The sequence below is a fragment of the Malaclemys terrapin genome, chromosome 4 (genome assembly GCF_027887155.1).
Source record: "Malaclemys terrapin pileata isolate rMalTer1 chromosome 4, rMalTer1.hap1, whole genome shotgun sequence".
Classification (NCBI taxonomy): domain Eukaryota; kingdom Metazoa; phylum Chordata; order Testudines; family Emydidae; genus Malaclemys; species Malaclemys terrapin.
The window spans coordinates 139,276,329-139,295,845 of record NC_071508.1 but is presented as its reverse complement, the minus strand read 5'-3'; the positions used below and the strand labels follow the sequence as shown (position 1 = coordinate 139,295,845).

The window sequence follows — 19,517 nt, the reverse complement described above, 5'->3', positions numbered from 1 at the left end:
GTGCACCCCCTCCCCCAGGGGCTCAGGACACCCCTAACCCTGGGTCTCGGTGCACCCCGTCCCCCTGGGGCTCAGGACACCCCTAACCCTGGGTCTCGGTGCACCCCCTCCCCCTGGGGCTCAGGGCACCGCTAACCCTGGGTCTCGGTGCACCCCCTCCCCCTGGGGCTCAGGGCACCCCTAACCCTGGGTCTCGGTGCACCCCCTCCCCCAGGGGCTCAGGACACCCCTAACCCTGGGTCTCGGTGCACCCCGTGCCCCTGGGGCTCAGGACACCCCTAACCCTGGGTCTCGGTGCACCCCCTCCCCCTGGGGCTCAGGACACCCTCCACTACACTCTCCCAGCAAGAAATTCAAAGCGCCACTGAAGTTGCTCCTGAGATGCCGAGAGCGTCATCGCCTCCTAGCAACTCTCCTAGCAACGGGCCAACATCTGCTCCCTCTGGACCAATCCGGGAGAGGAACATCTGGGCTGCCCGCCTCCTGCTCTGAAGCGAGCCGGGGATGCGCTCGGCAGTGACTGGAGGGACCTGCCGGAGCTGGGGCTGCCGCCGCGGGCAGGCTGAGGAGCTGGAGCCGAGCGGGGAGGCTGCGTTTCAAGCCAGGGGCGAGCGCCAGAGCCAGCCCCTCCCTGTGGCCCCGCTTGCCCGGTAAGTGCCTTTTTCTTGCACAGCCCAGCGGCCCCTCCCTGACCGGAGAGGTGACCTCCCTCCCTCCAGGGCTCGCTCTGCTCGCTGCTGGCAGGGGAGGTGCTAGGGAGAACTTCCCCTGCCTCTTCTCCTGCTTTGCTAGCTCTCCGAGGGGGGGGGGGGGTTGCAGCTAATCCTCTAATACTAAGCGGGAGCCACTCGCCCTTTGGCCAGCCGTGTGGCTAGTGCAGGCTGAGGGCGTGCTCTGGCAAAGGGCAGCTGAATCACAGCATCTCCTGCCTTTCAGTCCCAAACTCTGAAAAGTAACCATAGCAACTCTTTCCATCAGTTCCTCCTTCTCTTCCTCTCCGATGAGACAACTATCTATATATAGGCATTGCTTATATCTGAGGGACACAGACAGAGGCTTTAGACCCAGGGTTTTCTCATGCATGTGTATTAAAAGTGTCTGTGTCTATACAAACAGCATATGCAAGTGCAGACCCACACTCTTTCTAGTTTTCTCATGGGAGTGCTGTCTTTAATATGTGTTTAAAAATTCCCCTCTAATCTAGAATGCAAGACAGTACTGAGATACAAGCTCCTCACTTAAAGGGCAAAAACGGAGACATCCACATTGCAATAACGGGACTGATTGTAAATGATAAAGTCTGATGTTTCCAAAAACGACATTATTATATACACATTGTGTAGCTGTGTATATAATCAGAGATTGTTACTACTACTCAAAATTATGTGGTAATCTTGCTCGCAATACTTCAGCTTTTTTTTTCCCCAGAAAAGGTCAAGTCTGACAGCAATCAATCAAAGGATATAAAAGTATGTAATGTAAAAGGAGGAGTTCAGGACAGTAAAAAGATATGGCTTAATTGCATGATGTTTAGAGAACCAGGCAATATGACTAACCGCGTTCCCTCTTATGTAATTATAAACATACTCCTAAGTGAAATGAGTTTTTGTAACATTTCAATTTCCTTAGGTTTCAAATGGAGTCTAAGAAATAAAGTCATAGAGTTGTATGTGACTTCCAGAAATTGCTTTTTGTGTTATGAAATATCATAGGGTCTCCTTAAATAACATCTCGATCTTTTACAATCTAACAGCTTTCAATGCATGTGTTGATTTTGCCAAGTGAAATGTTTGTCTCTCCTTGATCCACCATGCCAGTTCAACAGTGCAGCGCTGTGAGAGATGCTAGCTGAGCCTGTGCAAAGAGGAAATTTTACCAGAATTGCTGAAATCATCCCAGAAAGACACTTTGCAGATTGATTCAGCATCACAAGGTTAGCAGACTAAAAACAATGGCTTTTGTCTAAATACAGAATAAATGTCTCTTTAATATAATTTGGATAATAAACATAACGGGCTGTTTTCTGGTGAGACTGCTCCAGGGTAGAAGTTTAGCAAGGGGTTGCTTACTTATAACTATTTTAAAAGTGGACCAACCAGAAAAGATGATTTTCTCTTACTTATTTGCTATACACAGGCCAAATCCTGCTCACTTTGCTAAAGTGAACAGTCCCAAAGAAGCCAATGGAGCTACTGGGATAAGCAAGGTGATGATCTCTTTGTAATTAAGTACAGTGTCTTCACTAATGTAAAAGTCAAACCTTCACGAGCACAGGGATACTTGTATCAGTGAAGGAAAAGTGCAAACTTAATAGAATTAATTAGTGGGGTCCTCAGAGATGATTAGCCAGCCCCAAGGAATGTCATTTTAAAGCACAAAGCCAGCAGTTTCAGTGACATTACAACAGTATGGATACAGTCTAGCAGTTTTTACTCAGGCAAAACTCCATGCAAGTTAAATGGAGTTTTCTCTGCTTAAGGTCTGAGCAAGAAATGCAAGATTTATCCTTCTCTTTTTAAAAGATTGCAGGTAATTTTGAATCCCTGTGAAATCTTTGCGCTGGCAAAGTGTCTCTCTTCCGCATGTTCACTTGTTCGTGGTGCAGTAGCTTCACAGAGTCAAATAGTAGAGCAGCTACTCTCAGTGCCCAGGAAAGATGGAACCTCAGCAACCTGGTGTATTAAATCAAAGAAAGATTTCAGCCAGGGTGCTCCTTAAGTGCAAGCTGTGCTTGGGTTAGAGAAAAAAGAATTTATTATTGTATTTTGACAGCAGTCGCAAGGACATTACAGTATTTCCCGGGGTGTCAAAGTCATGTCTCCTATTGAAAATAAATGTGAATTTCTATTGGTTTAAAAGCCTGAAGTTTTCTATTTGAGTATGCAAGAGACACTTAGATATGGTACGCGTCTCGGTCATCTTTAGCGTACTTGCATATTGATGATTTTCCCGACGCTGTGATAGGAATCTAAGTAGGGACATGTTCTTACCATTCACCTTGAAATGTGCATTAAGCTCATATTGTGGTCAGTGAATCTCAGTGGTTATCAGCTGCAGATGTCTGGGTCACCAAGCTACTGTTGAGGTGTTGACACCGCCCCTGTCACTGCATCATCTGAGCATGTCATATACAAGAATGAATTTCCCCTCAGGCAGTGAAGCAGGAAGGGGAAACTGAGGCACAGAGAATTAAGTAACTTGCCCAAGGTCACACATGCATAAGAACATAAGAACGGCCATACTGGGTCAGACCAAAGGTCCATCCAGGCCAGTATCCTGTCTGCCAACAATGGCCAATGCCAGGTGCCCCAGAGGGAGTGAACCTAACAGGTAATGATTAAGATCAGGGGGTAGCTGTGTTAGTGTGTATCCACAAAAACAACAAGAAATCCGGTGGCACCTTAAAGACTAACTGATTTATTAGGGCATAAGCTTTCATGGGTAAAAATCCTCACTTCTTCCACGCATCTGAAGAAGTGAGGTTTTTTACCCACAAAAGCTAATGCCCAAATAAATCTGTTAGTCTTTAAGGTGCCACCGGACTCTTTGAGGTAATGATCAAGTGATCTGTCTCCTGCCATCCATCTCCACCCTCTGACAAACAGAGGCTAGGGACACCATTCCTTATCCATCGTGGCTAATAGCCATTAATGGACTTAACCTCCATGAATTTATCTAGTTCTCTTTTAAACCCTGTTATAGTCCTAGCCTTCACAACCTCCTGAGGCAATGAGTTCCACAGGTTGACTGTGCGCTGTGTGAAGAACTTCCTTTTATTTGTTTTAAACCTGCTGCCCATTAATTTCATTTGGTGGCCCCTAGTTCTTATATTATGGGAACAAATAAATAACTTTTCCTTATTCACTTTCTCCACCCCACTCATGATTTATATACCTCTATCATATCCCCGCTTAGTCTCCTCTTTTTCAGGCTGAAAAGTCCTAGTCTCTTTAATCTCTTCTCATATGGCAGCTGTTCCATACCCCTAATCATTTTTGTTGCCCTTTTCTGAACCTTTTCCAATTCCAATATATCTTTTTTTTGAGATGAGGAGACCACATGTGTACACAGTATTCAAGATGTGGGCATACCATGAATTTATATAAGGGCAATAAGATATTCCCCATCTTATTCTCTATACCTTTTTTAATGATTCCTAACATCCTGTTTGCTTTTTTGACTGCCGCTGCACACTGCGTGGACGTCTTCAGAGAACTATCCACAATGACTCCAAAATCTCTTTTCTGATTAGTTGTAGCTAAATTAGCCCCTTAAATTAGTTGGGGTTATTTTTTCCAATGTGCGTTACTTTACATTTATCCACATTAAATTTCATTTGCCATGTTGTTGCCCAATCACTTAGTTTTGTGAGATCTTTTTGAAGTTCTTCACAGTCTGCTTTGGTCTTAACTATCTTGAGCAGTTTAGTATCATCTGCAAACTTTGCCACCTCACTGTTTACCCCTTTCTCCAGATCGTTTATGAATAAGTTGAATAGGATTGGTCCTAGGACTGACCCTTGGGGAACAATACTAGTTACCCCTCTCCATTCTGAAAATTTACCATTTATTCCTACCCTTTCTTCCCTGTCTTTTAACCAGTTCTCAATCCATGAAAGGATCTTCCCTCTTATCCCATGACAACTTAATTTACATAAGAACCTTTGGTGAGGGACCTTGTCAAAGGCTTTCTGGAAATCTAAGTACACTATGTCCACTGGATCCCTCTTGTCCACATGTTTGTTGACCTCTTCAAAGAACTCTAATAGATTAGTAAGACATGATTTCCCTTTACAGAAACCATGTTGACTTTTGCCCAACAATTTATGTTCTTCTGTGTGTCTGACAATTTCATTCTTTACTATTGTTTCAACTAATTTGCCCGGTACTGACGTTAGACTTACCGGTCTGTAATTGCCAGGATCACCTCTAGAGCCCTTTTTAAATATCGGTGTTACATTAGCGATCTTCCAGTCATTGGGTACAGAAGCTGATTTAAAGGACAGGTTACAAACCCTAGTTTATAGTTCCGCAATTTCACATTTGAGTTCTTTCAGAACTCTTGGGTGGATGCCATCTGGTCCCGGTGACTTGTTACTGTTAAGTTTATCAATTAATTTCAAAACCTCCTCTAATGACACTTCAATCTGTGACAATTCCTCAGATTTGTCACCTACAAAGGGCGGCTCAGGTTTGGGAATCTCAGCTGTGAAGACTGAAGCAAAGAATCCATTTAGTTTCTCCACAATGACTTTGTTGTCTTTAAGCGCTCCTTTTGTATCTCAATCGTCCAGGGGCCTCACTGGTTGTTTAACAGGCTTCCTGCTTCTGATGTACTTAAAAAACATTTTGTTATTACCTTTTGAGGTTTTGGGTAGCTGTTCTTCAGACTCCTTTTTGGCTTTTCTTATTACATTTTTAAACTTAATTTGGCAGTGTTTATGCTCCTTTCTATTTACCTCACTAGGATTTGACTTCCACTTTTTAAAAGATGCCTTTTTATCTCTCACTGCTTCTTTTACTTGGTTGTTAAGCCACAGTGACTCTTTTTTAGTTCTTTTACTGTATTTTTCAATTTAATGCAGTCTGTAGAAAAGCTGAAAATAGAACCCAGGTCTCCCGAGTCCCATTCTAGGGCCCTAATCACAAGCCCATCCTTCCTTTTCAACTAACTAGACAACCATTTATACACCCCAGTCTTGTCTCCTGCCCCTGATATAAGTTGCATCATTGTTAAAATCACTCTACATCAACTGATTAATGTGAAAGCATTTGCCCTGTCATTGAGACCATTGTTATGATCACACAGGTCAAACTAAAGAGCTTCTTGCAGTTTTCAGTAGGAGTATAACATCGCTATATTCTGAATATATTTCCACTTGAATTTAGATAAGATAACCCTGTCTTCCAAGTATGCTTAATACATCACTGCATATCATGCCGTTTTGCACTACTATTGTTATTCTTGAAATTAGTAGAAAGGGGCACATTATGCAGTTATAGCGTATAATTAAAGACATTGTAAAGTTGCATTTGGGGAATCAAGATTAGAGACGTAGGCGTCTATTCTCTCACTGATGTGTGGGATTTATGCTTCTAACTTCCATTAGCATTGATGGGAGCTACAAATGCAACTCCCCAGTGCACTGTGTGTTGAGAACAGACATTCAGAGAGTCTGTCATGGGAAGTGTAAATAGCGCACCAATGGGAGGGCGAAAGAAGGCTAACCTTGTTAACTGCCATGGAGATCCGCCAGTGCCCAGCACCTTTGACAATCAGGCCACAGACTCTTATTTTAGCCTTTGATGAACAGGAATGGACATAAGTGGGTGCTTATATGCTTTGCTGAATGTGACCATCCTCATTTTCAGAGGCTGGCAGTATGGGCCAAATCCAGAACTGTTGTAAGCAGGGGCATCACCAGTGATGTTAGTGGCATTGCACCCACTGGCACCACTGGAAAATTGGGCCCTGTGGCTTGAACTGTGGTGTGGTAGTGAAGAAATTTGATATGGTTATGATATAGCTGTCTCGCAGGCTGAGAGCCACCTTGATGGAACTGTCAAAACACTTGGCTCCCAAGAAGAGCCTTACGCACAAGGAGCACCGATTCAGTGTGTTTATATTGAAACAAAGCCCTAAGGGCCTGATTCACTGGTGCATTACTCCAGTTTTATGCAGCTGTAAGTTGAAACCAGGCTGAAAGATGTACATAACCAGCCAAGTCAGAAAATACAACCTCAGTTGTAAGCATGAGGGTATCGCAAACCTCAGTTATGGTGTCTTTCTTTGGGTTTCAGAGTGGCATTTTCTTTGGGTTTATAAGCACAGAAATAGGAGGGCTCTGGTTGGCACTGGGGAATATCCTATCTAAGTTGATAGTTGAAGTCACTGAGCGTTGTGGGTATGCAAGGAATACAGGATCAAATCCTCAGTTGTCTAACTTGTCTGTGAGGGACAGTTCATTCTCCATACCCATTAAGATCTTCGTCGTTCACATCCACGTGCATTTCCCACTGTTCCATGTATGAATGAGTGAATATCTGTGCAAATGTCTATTTGGGCACTTAACCACCTGCATGCATGATTGCAGCAAATATATATGCAAATCAGAGTGCATGACAATGCATGTTTATTAAGTACACAAATAAGGCTCAAACTTTTGAAAAATTGCCCTTTAATTTGAGTCACTTGTTTAGTTTAAGGTTTGCTCTGTTGTTGAGAAACATTGTCTCAAATTCTCCAGGAGATTAAAACTTTTCCCTCCAATTTCCTCTGGCATAAAGCTGACTTAAATCCAGCAGCAATGACCTGTATAAAAAGGAATTTTGGGTGATGTACAACCATGATACTGGCTCTGATACCACTCCATGCCACCTCCACAGCTACTGGCTTAGGGGGCATGAGCTGAGAGAAAAGGGTGTTGCCAGGCATCCTGACGCCCCAGGATCATGGGAGCATCACTTTTAAAGCTACGCTGGTAACACGTTGCCCCAAGCGATCTAGTGAAGCCCAGGACTTGGCCCATTTCCCCTATGCACCAACATGGTAATAAACCAGAAAAGATGGGATATTACAGCATTAAAATTGCATCCAAAGCTTTGAGGTTTGATATTACTAGATCCACGTAGATCCTAAACTGATCTGTTAGAGAGACTACTTGTTGTGTGTATACCCTTGGGGTGCAATTCACTGAACCTACACACAGCACTGTGTTTTCAGGCCCTCTGTGGGTGGAACGTGGTGAAATTCACCTCCCGAGGGCTAGGGGGCAGGGCCACTGTGCAGACTCCCAGGGGTCGCTATTCCAGATGATGGGTTATAAGAGTAAGCTGCATCCCCTCTGCACCATTCGCATGGGACACTGAGGTCACGCCATCTGCATAAGCACAGATCTGCTTGTGGATCCTCCCTTGAGCCTCCCCCAAAAGGGACCAGCCCTACATGGCTATTGCGCAGAACCATTCTATGGTCTGTGGGGGATGTGCAGGCAGCCCTGGGCAGCTACTGTGCTGTGCTCCCTGTGTAGACCCTACAAAGGCCTGAAGTGGGGCTGAAGACCCTAGGCTGGCCCTTCACACTAGGGCTGAATATGTCCTGCAGCAAGCAATCGAGTGATGATACTCTTAGCAAAGCATCAATTTCCTTTGTGATTTTCTATCCCATCCCATCCCCTTCCATCTGGATTGGGTCCGGACGTAAGTTCACGTGGCTGATTGTCCACCCTTTGGGTTGCCTAATTGACCTTCATAGCCTATAGTTTGCTCTGAAAGGGGCAAGAAGGAAGAGGATATCTGCTGTATAGTATTATTCCTATGGCACCATAAGTACAGTTGATGCTTTACAAACACATGGAAAACACCCTCCAAACCGTGCCTCAAGGAACATCCAGTCAAGAGGCCTGATGCTTCACCCCTTACAGAGGAGAGTAATTCTTACTTACACGAGCAGGCTCATTGGCTCCAAAGGAACTGTCTACATGAGTAAGAACAACTCTGAGAAGTTGCCGGATTGAGCTCTAATTTATACATTCTGCAGTAGACATCTACTGCAATCTGTAATCTTTTGTCTTTGCCTTGCCCTCTCACTAAGCCTGCATCTGAAGTACACAGATATGATTTTGTTCGAATGCTTTTTCCCCCCTCCTGCCTTTTCACTAAAGCGGCTGGTGAACAAATGTAAGGATCTGAAAACTTGGGTCAGAAGTTCATTGTGGAGCAGAAGGGTGGGCCAGGGCTCGGGGTGATAGCTTGGGATGCGTGGGTTCAAGTCGCTGCTCTACTACAAACTTTCCGTGTGACTTACCCTCTTTGTGTTTCTGTTCCCCATCCGTACAATGGGGATCACAGCACTGCCTGCCTCATGGAGTGTTGTGAGGCTAAACCCATTAAAGATTATGCTCAGATACTGCGGTAATGGGGGACCATATAAGATAGGAGAAGGTAATATATAATTAGCCACATATTTTCTGTGCTCGCCAAATCTCCTGGAGGTCCAGTATTGCAGCTTCGTCTAATTTAACATTATTATAAAATTAGTCAGCAGTGGTGCTCTTATTGTGATTTGACAAAGGTTTGCTATCTATGAATTCTGAGTAATACTTACAGCAACCGACGGATAAAAATGCAGCAAAGGGTCCAGCCGTGCAGCTGAATACATGTATAGGGATGGGATGCCTTATCAGCTGGAATACAATTTTGCTCAAATCAGACTCATTGAAGTAAATGAAAGCTAGTGACTTCAATGGAGCTAATTCTCCATTCTGCCCTGGCTCCCTTTATGGTGGTCTGGTGATGTAAGAGGGCCTTAAACTGGGGAGAAGTGGCTCTCTGGGAATTCCTCCTGTGTAAGGGAGTTCTTTGGGTAATGTAGAGTTGCTCAATATGCTGAGGGTTGAACCAGATTGCAGCTGGCCCAGGCATACTTAGTCACCATTGTGTCCCACTCCATTCCTGTACTGAGCACGGCTTGGCTGGAATGTAGAACCAGGTCCAACGGGAGGCTTGCCTGAGGAAGGACTGAGAGTCTAGTTCTTGAAGCTCTCGGTTTGTGGGTCTCCCATTAAATTCAATAGGGTTTTAATTCATATGGTCCTAGCTCAGGGCTGCAGGCTTTGGCCCCAAGTAACGAAACATTCCTTTTTAAGTTAAAGAGAATTAATCCTTCCAGTCAGGGCTTGCAGGCCAGCCTTGTAGCCTTCTGTAGTAGGGGAACACCACCCTGGCTAAATACTTGGGAAGAAAACACTGCTTTGAGAACCTCACGGAGCTCTTTCCCCTTCAGATGCTTCCTGTGGGATTTTTCATGAGCTTTGGCAAAAGGGCTGTTAACTAGCTGGATCTGGCCCCTGGGAAATATCCCAGCACAGGAGAAACCCCTGGCTGACACAGAGCCAGTAGAATGGGCTCTATGCCATCTCACCCCCCGCCCCCTCCACCGCAGGAGCCCCTGGCACAAAAGATGTGTTGGAATGTGGCTGGGGCATTCCTACGTTGCAGCTCTCTCTGGCTGCCAGAACGGCCCCTTGGTGCCCGTTAGGGCTGCCCCCCTCCCCAGCTTACTCAGGATAGAGGAGGCACACAGGTGACATAAAGCCACCTATGCCCCTTTTCCCTTCATCCATCGGTCCCTGTGCCAAGCTCTGGTGTAGGGATGAACTGGTCCCTTGATGTCCAATGAAACATTCTGGGGATCAAGCTTGCTCCCGCTGAAATTAATGGGCAAAATGTCCATTCACATCAGTGACAGTGGATTGGGCCCACTGTATCATACAACATAGGCATTGCCTGTTGGAATCCAACTGCTCTCCTGGCCGTTTCCCCCTGGGTATAGCGTAGGAGAACACACATTCTCACATTTAAGGAGTATATCAGTGATCTCAGCAGGAACCTCAGCTTGGCTGGAGCACCGTGAAAGTTTAGGGGAGGGGGAGTTAATCGTGCTAGAACTTGTCATGCTAAAACTCTTATCGAGGGATGGGCCCAGAACAAAACCCCCACGGTCCAGCAGCAGATGGTCAGAGCCAGATCTGCTCCCGCATGTGGCCCTTCTCTCCATAGTGGGCTGAAACAAAAGCCTGCATCCAATGCCCCCACCCCAAACTCTGTGCTCTGGGTCCACCTCTTCCCTCCTCTATAAGTTTTGTTGTGGAATCAAATGGAGTATTCTTTCTGCTCAGTGCCCATCTGAGACACACAGTCAGAACTATGGAGATTGACTTATAAGCAATAAACACAACTAAGTGTGACCACTCCGCACCACCCTGAAATCCAACAAAGATTTTACTTTCAAGAGCTCATTCACTTTGCTGTGACCACAGCATCATCTAGTGTGTACAATGGTAATTGCACTCCAATGAAACCACGTCTCCAGTGCTTCACTGTGGGAAGCGGGGGTAACATGGTCTCTCCTGTATGATGAGTAAAGAGTTCTGAACCATAAAGCTGCTGTATGGAAGAGTGAAGAAACAACTGTTATTGCATCCCTCCCATATACATTAGTGTGGTTGAAGCGCCATCAACCCTTTATGCGGGATGTACATTCACATCCTTGTTCAATAGTACTGAATGCCCCTCCTAAGTTAAGTGCATCACGGGTACTAGAACATCTGAACTCAATAGATGAAACCATCATTTGTACTAGAATTCCATTTGTGTGATCATATTTCTGTAACCACTGCTAGCCTCAAGCCCTTCCGATGGCTCATTAATTTCACCTGAGTCACATATAAAAGACACACTGTAACTCTTCATGGCAGGAGTCTTGCCTTTCTCTTAGTTCTGCAAAGTGTCTAGCACCACCTGTGTGTGGTTGGGGAAACAAAAGATGATAGAGCTAATGATCTGTAAACAAAAATCCTGTTAGTCCCAGAAACCAAGCAATCTAGGCTTATAGACACATCGTTTCGCACATGCCAGACTGGAACATTACAGGGGACATCGATTTGCCCCAATCGTTGCTGATACTCTTTATTATTATTTGTCGCACAGCTGATCCAATCAGGGTATTGACAAATACGCTAACGACGTCGAAAGTAGCCTACTTTAAGAGAAAATATGCAGAAGAAGAAGATTTACATCAAGATTACCAGGGGTATTTTCCAAAAGTGAGTATGCTTCTAATAAATATTCCAAAGGGGAAAAGCTCTTGTTCTTATTTCTTGATCATAAAGCTATATCGGTTGTTTTTACTTCTCAGCACCTGATATTACCTGAGGACCGGACTTGTATTCTAAAACTGTCTCTGCAGAAACTTCGATTCCTTGAAGACCCTGAAACCTATCTCCGTAGGTCTGTGCTTATTAACAATTTGCTGAGGAAGATCCACCTAGAGACAGACAGAGAGAGCTATGAATACTTTAAAGAGACACCCTGTTATAGGACCGCTTACTCGGATACAAGAAAACGGCTGAAGTTTATGGTACAAGAATGCTGTTCTGAGTCACTCTATTATGAAGAGCTGCATTCGTATCATATTGTGCCTTATTCTACAGAGAATTCCATTTATGGAATGGGCTATACAAGCGGCCACTTGGAGAAAAATTCTCAGTTGCTTATTTATAAAATGAATTGAAGTAGCTGTTAGATCCACTGATGTTTTGTTTCTGAATGCTTGAACTGCTTATTAACATGCGAAGATGAGGCACTCATTGTAAACACACTTGTGATGAAAGACGGGATACATACAGAGATGAATGGAGGGTACTTTGAATAATACTCTGCAGTCATTGGTATGCGAAGGGTTTTATAAGCAGAGATCTTGTGTGCAATGTATTTTGTAGAAACTAAGTGACATTAAGTTGCCAATGTAGATATAAACATTTTATCTACTTTGTATTTAAATTATGCCATCCAAGGCGAGAGGTAAAACCAAAAGTGACAGATTATTCTGACAATGAAGATTCAGGGGTGGGAGTTATTTTTTGTAAGGTTTAGAAAGCAAGTTTTCTTTGAGAAATGCTTTGAATCTGAAGGAATCAGTGCCAAAAGAAATGCCTCTTTGGTTAGGATTTTCAAAAAGGCAAAATAACTGATCTACTTACAAGAAGTTCTATGCTGAGATCACTCAGCATTCTAGTGAGGTGTTTTTAATTGATCCACTCAATTGCTCTCACTTCGTACTTATCTTTCTGTTGACACACATTTTGCGACAAAACGGAATGACTCAGATGAAAATCTATTTTCTCAGCCAGTTGTCAGTGTTTTCTAAACATGATTTGAATCCCCTCCAGGTTGCCTGGCTGGAACTCTGAGGTTTTTGTGTGTGTGCTATTTACTAGTCGACCATGTGGTACAACGTCTGATCAGTGTTAGAGCTTAGGTGGGCACTTTTTGTGATTTGAAAACAACAAAACAAAAACCCACGTTCCAGAAAAGGAATATATTTGACACACTGTAGTAAAACCTGAGAGGACTTTCTTTTGAGATGAGTTTAATCTGCATTAGTAACAATGTTTGAGGTGGAGTTAGATGTGTAATGTCAAGTTCTGGAATTTCCTTTACAATATATATCAAGCATGTCCTATGAGACACATTGCGCAATCTGATGACTAGAATGGGAAAGTCAAAACTGCCAGAGCTGTGTTCTGAAAATACCAAAGAGTAGCATTAGGGAGAGGATGACATTAAAATAAATGGGGTCAAAAGCAGAGATTGCACTATAACTTGGGAGAACATTATTAACAAGCCAGTAAACTACACAGTTACCAATATATTTGTTCACTTAAGGATGACTTGAAACACAGAATTGCTGAACAAATATTCCTGATCCAAAGCTTATGGAAGTCAACGGGAGTCCTATAGAGTCCAGTGGTTCTCACACGTTTGTACTGGTGACCCCTTTCACATAGCAAACCTCTGAGTGCGACTCTCCCCCCCCCTTATAAATTAAAAACACTTTTTATATATTTAACCCCATTATAAATGCTGGAGGCAAAGCAGGGTTTTGGGTGGAGGCTGACAGCTCGTGACCTCCCCCTGGAATAACCTCACGACCCCCAGTTTGAGAACCTCTGCTATAGACTATAAGTTTGTAGTGAAGGATCAGCTTTGCATTACAGGTTATGGCCACTGGAGCTTTACAGGTAATGCTAGGTGAAATAATAGTATGTTGTAACAATGGAGGCAGACGTATTCAAGTAACCAATTTTCTCATGTAGATTTGACTGATGCTATTTCTGAAGCGTTATACAGTATGAACAAATAAAAATGGCTTTATATGGATGTGCTTAGTATAGAACTAAGATTCCACCTGTAACCCTACTTCAAATGTCTAGCTCTTGTATATTGCACACACAATTGCTGCTGTCAGACATGTATTAACTGTACAATAAATAAAAGGCAAGGGCAGGCAGTCAGAGGCGCAAAGTCAAGTGAGTCAAGGATGATATTCATAGTTAGAAGCCAATGCAGGTTTCAGAGACAGGGAGAGAGAGAACTAAAATCCAGGAAAGCTGAACATTTGTATTAAAAATTCTCTTACCTAAATTCAACACAATTAGTACTCCCAAATTTCAGAATCTACAGCTGTGTGAAATGCCATTAATATTAAATAGCCTACAGAGAGCACAGAAACGGGAAAGCTGGAAAATGGGGCAATGCTGTTTCTTAAGTGAAATTAGTAATTGTGAATGTTTAGGCTCTGAGAAGCCACTTTCATTTTTCTTAGAGGCAAAATGGTCCATACTTATCTTGGAAGTAAAGGGGTCAAATCATCTGAAGACCAGATCCTCAGCTGGTGTAAATCAACATAGTGCCTTTGAAATCAATGGCCTTTTGTTGAGCCACTGGAGTAACGCAGCGGAAAAACTGGCCCAAACTTTCAAACGTTAGCTCGCATTTTGCAAACTGAAGTATTTTGAAAAGACATCAGTTAAAAGCTACTAATATACGCTACGTATCGCAAGAAGGAAAACTGAAAGAAGGCCAGGCTAGTCTGGAGAAAGGCTTTAATTATCTAACGTGCATAATAAGTGTACTACTAGAAATTGGTAGTGAAATGAGTTTACTGTACGATAGGTGAGAGAATTATACGATTAGTGTTGTTAGAGGAGCCATCGTCGCTCAAAGAGCTCTCTTATCTCTGATGGTCCATTGCCTACTATGTGTGCAGGGAGAGGTGGGGAAAGGCATATTAGAGGACTAATAGGTGTCTATGGGAAATTATTTCTGCCTTCTGGTTTTAAAAATTATGTAATTTTCTGCTCTAAAATGAACAGATTCATGCACTTTTTTCTTTGTGTTAGTTTTCTGCAGCATTCGTAATGATCAGATTATTGTATGAAATGCTAAATAACCCTTTCTCACTGACTGACAATGGTACCTACTATATTGTATGTACACTATAATTCTGGGCTAAAAGGCAAGGCTCATTACATTAAATTATACTTCACAAATGATTCATAATGTTACTTCTACTAATATTTTGCAAGAAAGGGAGGGGGGAAAATGGAGCAGGAGTTAGCCTTTAACCTTTACCAGAACTACAATACTCGTTGAAGTCATCTTTGAAAAATAGTTCCCTTGTCTGGGAAAAAAGTAACTGCTTTCTGGCCTGTTAAAAGCTTATTTTATCTGATGCTGCATGATGGGTTGCAGCTTAATGCACCTTTAAAAGATATCAAGACAAAAACACTCTGAACGGGTCTCAGGTAACTAACTGCTTGGTGTTTTAGAAGATCAAGGGTTTGGTTCTCCCAGAGACAGCTGAAAAATGGGATAACTTTGGTGAAAATGTTTTGTTCCTCTTTTTTTGGCCAAAAAGTTTATGCAAAATGTAATTAAAATATTTCAGTGAAAATTTCCCACTTTTTCGTGGTTAAATTCTTGAGGGGAAATATCAATCAAAAACTTCAGAATTTTGAACATTCTCAACTACCCCCACCTTGCACTTCATGTAGTTTAGTTGTGCTGTTGCAGAGTTTTGCTCACACTATCCACAGCTGCAAATGACTGCACCGGCACACCGAAGAGGAGAATCAGACCCTACAACTTGACTGTGAAAGTTATTAAATTATCGAATGATATTTTAATACTCCGTTACCAAGCCACCATTTAGTACTGTAATACAGATACATAAAGAGATGTTTTATTGATAAAGCCATTCAGGGTTTAGTTTGACTTCTGCAGCACCTTTTTCCGAACTTTCCTAAGTGATCCTATCTATCGGTAGCCCACAGTCAGACTTCAGTGTAAAGAAATTTATGTGATTTTACAACTGTTCTATGCACACACACAGGTTAAATTTGTACTGTGTGTAAAGAAAGTCCTTCCTCTCAAAACCAGTTGTCTTGGAAAATATTCTACAAATAATGTATGACACCTTGGAGACAATATAAAGGATATGTCTGACAGGAAAAGATTTGGTAACAACATTTGGTAATTTTGCAAATGACTGTCTTAAGAAAAATTCATGTTCAGTGCAGTGTTGCATGTATTTATACAGAAATTTACGTGACTGTTTATTATAAACATGTAAATTATTACGTTTTCTTCGTAGCGCTTTTCCTGGTTGGCTTCAAGTGTCAGGCCTGATCTTGAAAACATTTACTAGCAGGCATTGTGCTTATTGCACCAAGTCGGCTCATTGCCTGCAGTGGAACTACTTGTGGCCATAAGTGTTTGCAGGATCAAGCTCATAATTATCACTCGCCAAAGGCAGAGTGTCTTGCAGTTACATGATAGAGGACTTACATACTCCTGTAAGTCACATGCATTTGGAAATACAATGGCCTGGATTCTGTAAGCTCTTACAATGTGCTTAATTTACCAACATGCGTAGTCTCATTGATGTCAATGGGATACTCATGTGCTTAAAGTTAAGCATGTGCGTAAGTACTTGCAGGGTCCAGGCTGATGTATACAGTGGAGCCACTCCCGAATTGCCTAATTTTCAATGGATGTGATTACTGAGCTACCGCTTGAGTTCTTGAATGTGTATATCAGGCATCGTCAGTAGAACTTTTGTTTTTAGTGAATGCATTCAGTTGAGTATATCGAATACTGTGCCTTAAAGTCCCCTCATCATAGGAGCCTTCTGTGAAAACTAAACCACAATATAGCTGATGATAATTTTGTGTATTCTCCAAAGATCCAGGTTGATATTTGGGAGTACATTAAAAAGCCATCACTCTAAAAAGAAACCTAATAGCAGGATTTCAGACTCTAACCAATATAAACCAAGGCTTTACTTTTTATTCAATGATTTCTCTTTCATGATTCATGCAATGATATTTTCCCAGTTTTGTCATATTCCTTGGGTTCTATTTTACCCACAGCGGTATGGTATACACAAGATGCTCTTCATATAAATTCAGTGACAGAGCTGCAAAACAGCATTCTCTCTTTCATTTAAATCCTTTATATACAATGTTTTTGCATCAGGGAATCACCCTTGCATATAATAGTTGGTGCAGGCATTGTCAAATACATTTGATATTAATAAAGCATCAAAAGGAGACATCTATTTCTGCTGAAAGGCATGAACCTGCATTATAATGTTAGATGGTGATTCTATACCACTTAGTTGGAGTAATACATATTTGTTGTATAATCATGGAAAAATGTTGTTTTTAATGTTTAAAATTACTTGGGACCTGGTTTAAGGGTTTTATGAGATTGTTTTCTAAAGTGAATGGTAGAAAAAGCGTACATGTATTTTAAATATATATGTGTGCATGTTATTAATAAAACATCTATTTCTATTGAAACATATAAGCTTTCATTCAAAAATTCCAAGTTTACACAGTGATCCATTTATATGATGACTATTTGATGCCATACAATCATCCCTGTTGTGGGGCAAGTGCACCCCATCCCTTCTTGGGAGGGGGTGGAGATAATGATAGCCCCGCAGCAGAGTCTATATAACCATCCCTTGTCTTGGGATAGCTTGGCGTAGGGGTAAAAGTCAACAGGGCTGCCCTGTTCAGCTGGGGCTGCATGGCCCAGCGGACAGAACCAGTAGAGCTGCCCCGTTCAGCTGGGGCTGCGTGGCCCAGCAGCTACACGGGGGAGTGGGCCACCACCTGAGGGAAGGGTGGTGGCTGGGTAGAGGGACCCGGGTTCTCCCTGCTCCACCATGTCCCAGCTCAGGGACCTATCAGTGGCAAGTATGCCCACCACTGGGTTAGCAGGGAATCTGCCCGAAACATGCTGACCCCACATGGCACAATAACTAGTCCCCCTGAACTACTTCCTACACTGTTCCTGATGCAGCATCTCTGGCATCCCCAGGGTCTCTGGGCTCCTCAGTCAGTGAGGCTCCCAGCAGCTCCGACACTCCTTGGGCATCCGCCACAGTCTCAGCATCCCTGGCTTCTACCATTTCCATGATTCCTGGGCTGGCGCTCACACCATGCATGGTATGCATCCTCCCTCTTCAGCAGTCAGTCCTGAATAAGCCGAGCTGCTCCCTTTTGTATCTAGTCTCCAGCCGGAGCATGTCCAGCAGAGCCGTGTGGGTGTGGCCTCCTTGGCCCAGAGAGTAGAATTAACCCTCGCAGTACCAGTGCGGGGCAAGTGCGCCCCATCACAATCCCAAAGAGATGGTTTTAACATTTTCAAGTGTAACACACTATAATTTAAAAAACAAAACAAGAATGTCGGTCTCAATCCTCCAGTCTGAACTACATGATAGAGCCTCGCATCTGTACTGGAGCCTTCTGGAGGTTAACAGGCTCTCGCTGCAGGTACAAGAGTTTGCCTAAATTGATCTGATTCCTGGATGCAGACCCAAATCTAAGGTTTTTGAGAAACCCTCTGTCATTTCTTCATGGAAATTACTTATTTAAATTCATCTTGGAAGGTATTTTCAAATCAACTTGAGTTCCACCGATGATTTCCATTTAGACAGTGAAGAAGGGCCCCGGACAACATGTGCAGCTATTAGAGCTGGTTAGGAAATGGGTTCCAGTCCCTCTGCCCTTCCCCACCCAAAATGATGAAAATGGAAAACCCCTTTTTGTTTTGTCAACATTTTTCTTCAAAATTTTGGGGATTTTAATTTACCCCCTTTCCTCCCAAAGAAACCAACCAAAACCTGCACATTTTGGGGTTTCTCAAAACCAAAATAATTTAGATGAAAATGGTATTTTTTCCACAACAATATCTGTTTAATTGAAAATGTTTGGAGAGACCTGCTACACATGGTCAAAAGTCTTATGTCCCCAGTGGCCTGACAGAGGCTCAGTTATAAAAGATAATCTCTTAATGTTAGGGTGACCAGATGTCCTGTTTTTGGGGACTTTTTCTTATATAGGCGCCAATTACCCCCCACCACCTGTCCCGTTTTTTCATAGTTGCTATCTGGTCACCCTACTTAAGGTCATCAGGAGGGAAAGCCCAGTCTTGTAGGCCCAGATGCTCAAAAGTATTTAGGTTCCTGGATCTGGGTGGTGAACTTCACTAGGTTTGCAGGAGCTGTGTGTGGAGGGAGTGAGGTGGAGCTAGCCAGGGAATTGGGGACAACAGAGCAGAGGTTTTCCCCCTCATCCCTTTGCCCTGGGCTTAAAGGGTCATCCAAGGAGTGAAGCTTATTCCAGCCACTCCCCTTGGCCAGGTGTATAAACATGTTGGCAAGCCAAGAATTACTCACCAGAGCCAATGTGTCATTCCGATATTGCTGTTTAAAGCATTAATTGTGAAATGTTGGTTTTCTTGACTGAACCTGAGTCTTATGCCCTGACTTTAATGGGAGTTGAGGGCACTCAAGTCCAAAGCCTCAGAAGTATTTAGGTGCCTAACTCCTATTGATTTCAGTGGCAGTTAAGCACTAAAATACCTTTGAGGGTCTGGGCCTCAGAACTTTGCAAGACTGAGCCCTAGATCTGGGCAGGATAAATCCAGCAAACCATGTATTCGCTCTCTTCTCCTTCCTATAGAGTAGTGTTATGCTACTTTGGTATCCTACCCAATCCCTGGGTATCCAGATCCTGGGGTAGCTCCTAGCTGGGATCACATGGGGTAGAGGTGCCATGCCCATCCCGCCCTCAGAGGCCACATTAGGTAATGGTCTGGAAG

General features: G+C 43.1%; 1 long non-coding RNA gene across 1 annotated transcript; it reads left to right on the top strand.

Moving 5' to 3' along the window:
- Positions 1-539: 539 nt before the first annotated feature.
- On the top strand, positions 540-17,206 carry LOC128837498 (uncharacterized). Its single transcript, XR_008444950.1, has 4 exons — positions 540-650; positions 1,818-1,933; positions 11,490-11,605; positions 11,698-17,206. It is a non-coding gene; the product is annotated as an uncharacterized LOC128837498 (long non-coding RNA).
- Positions 17,207-19,517: the final 2,311 nt, after the last annotated feature.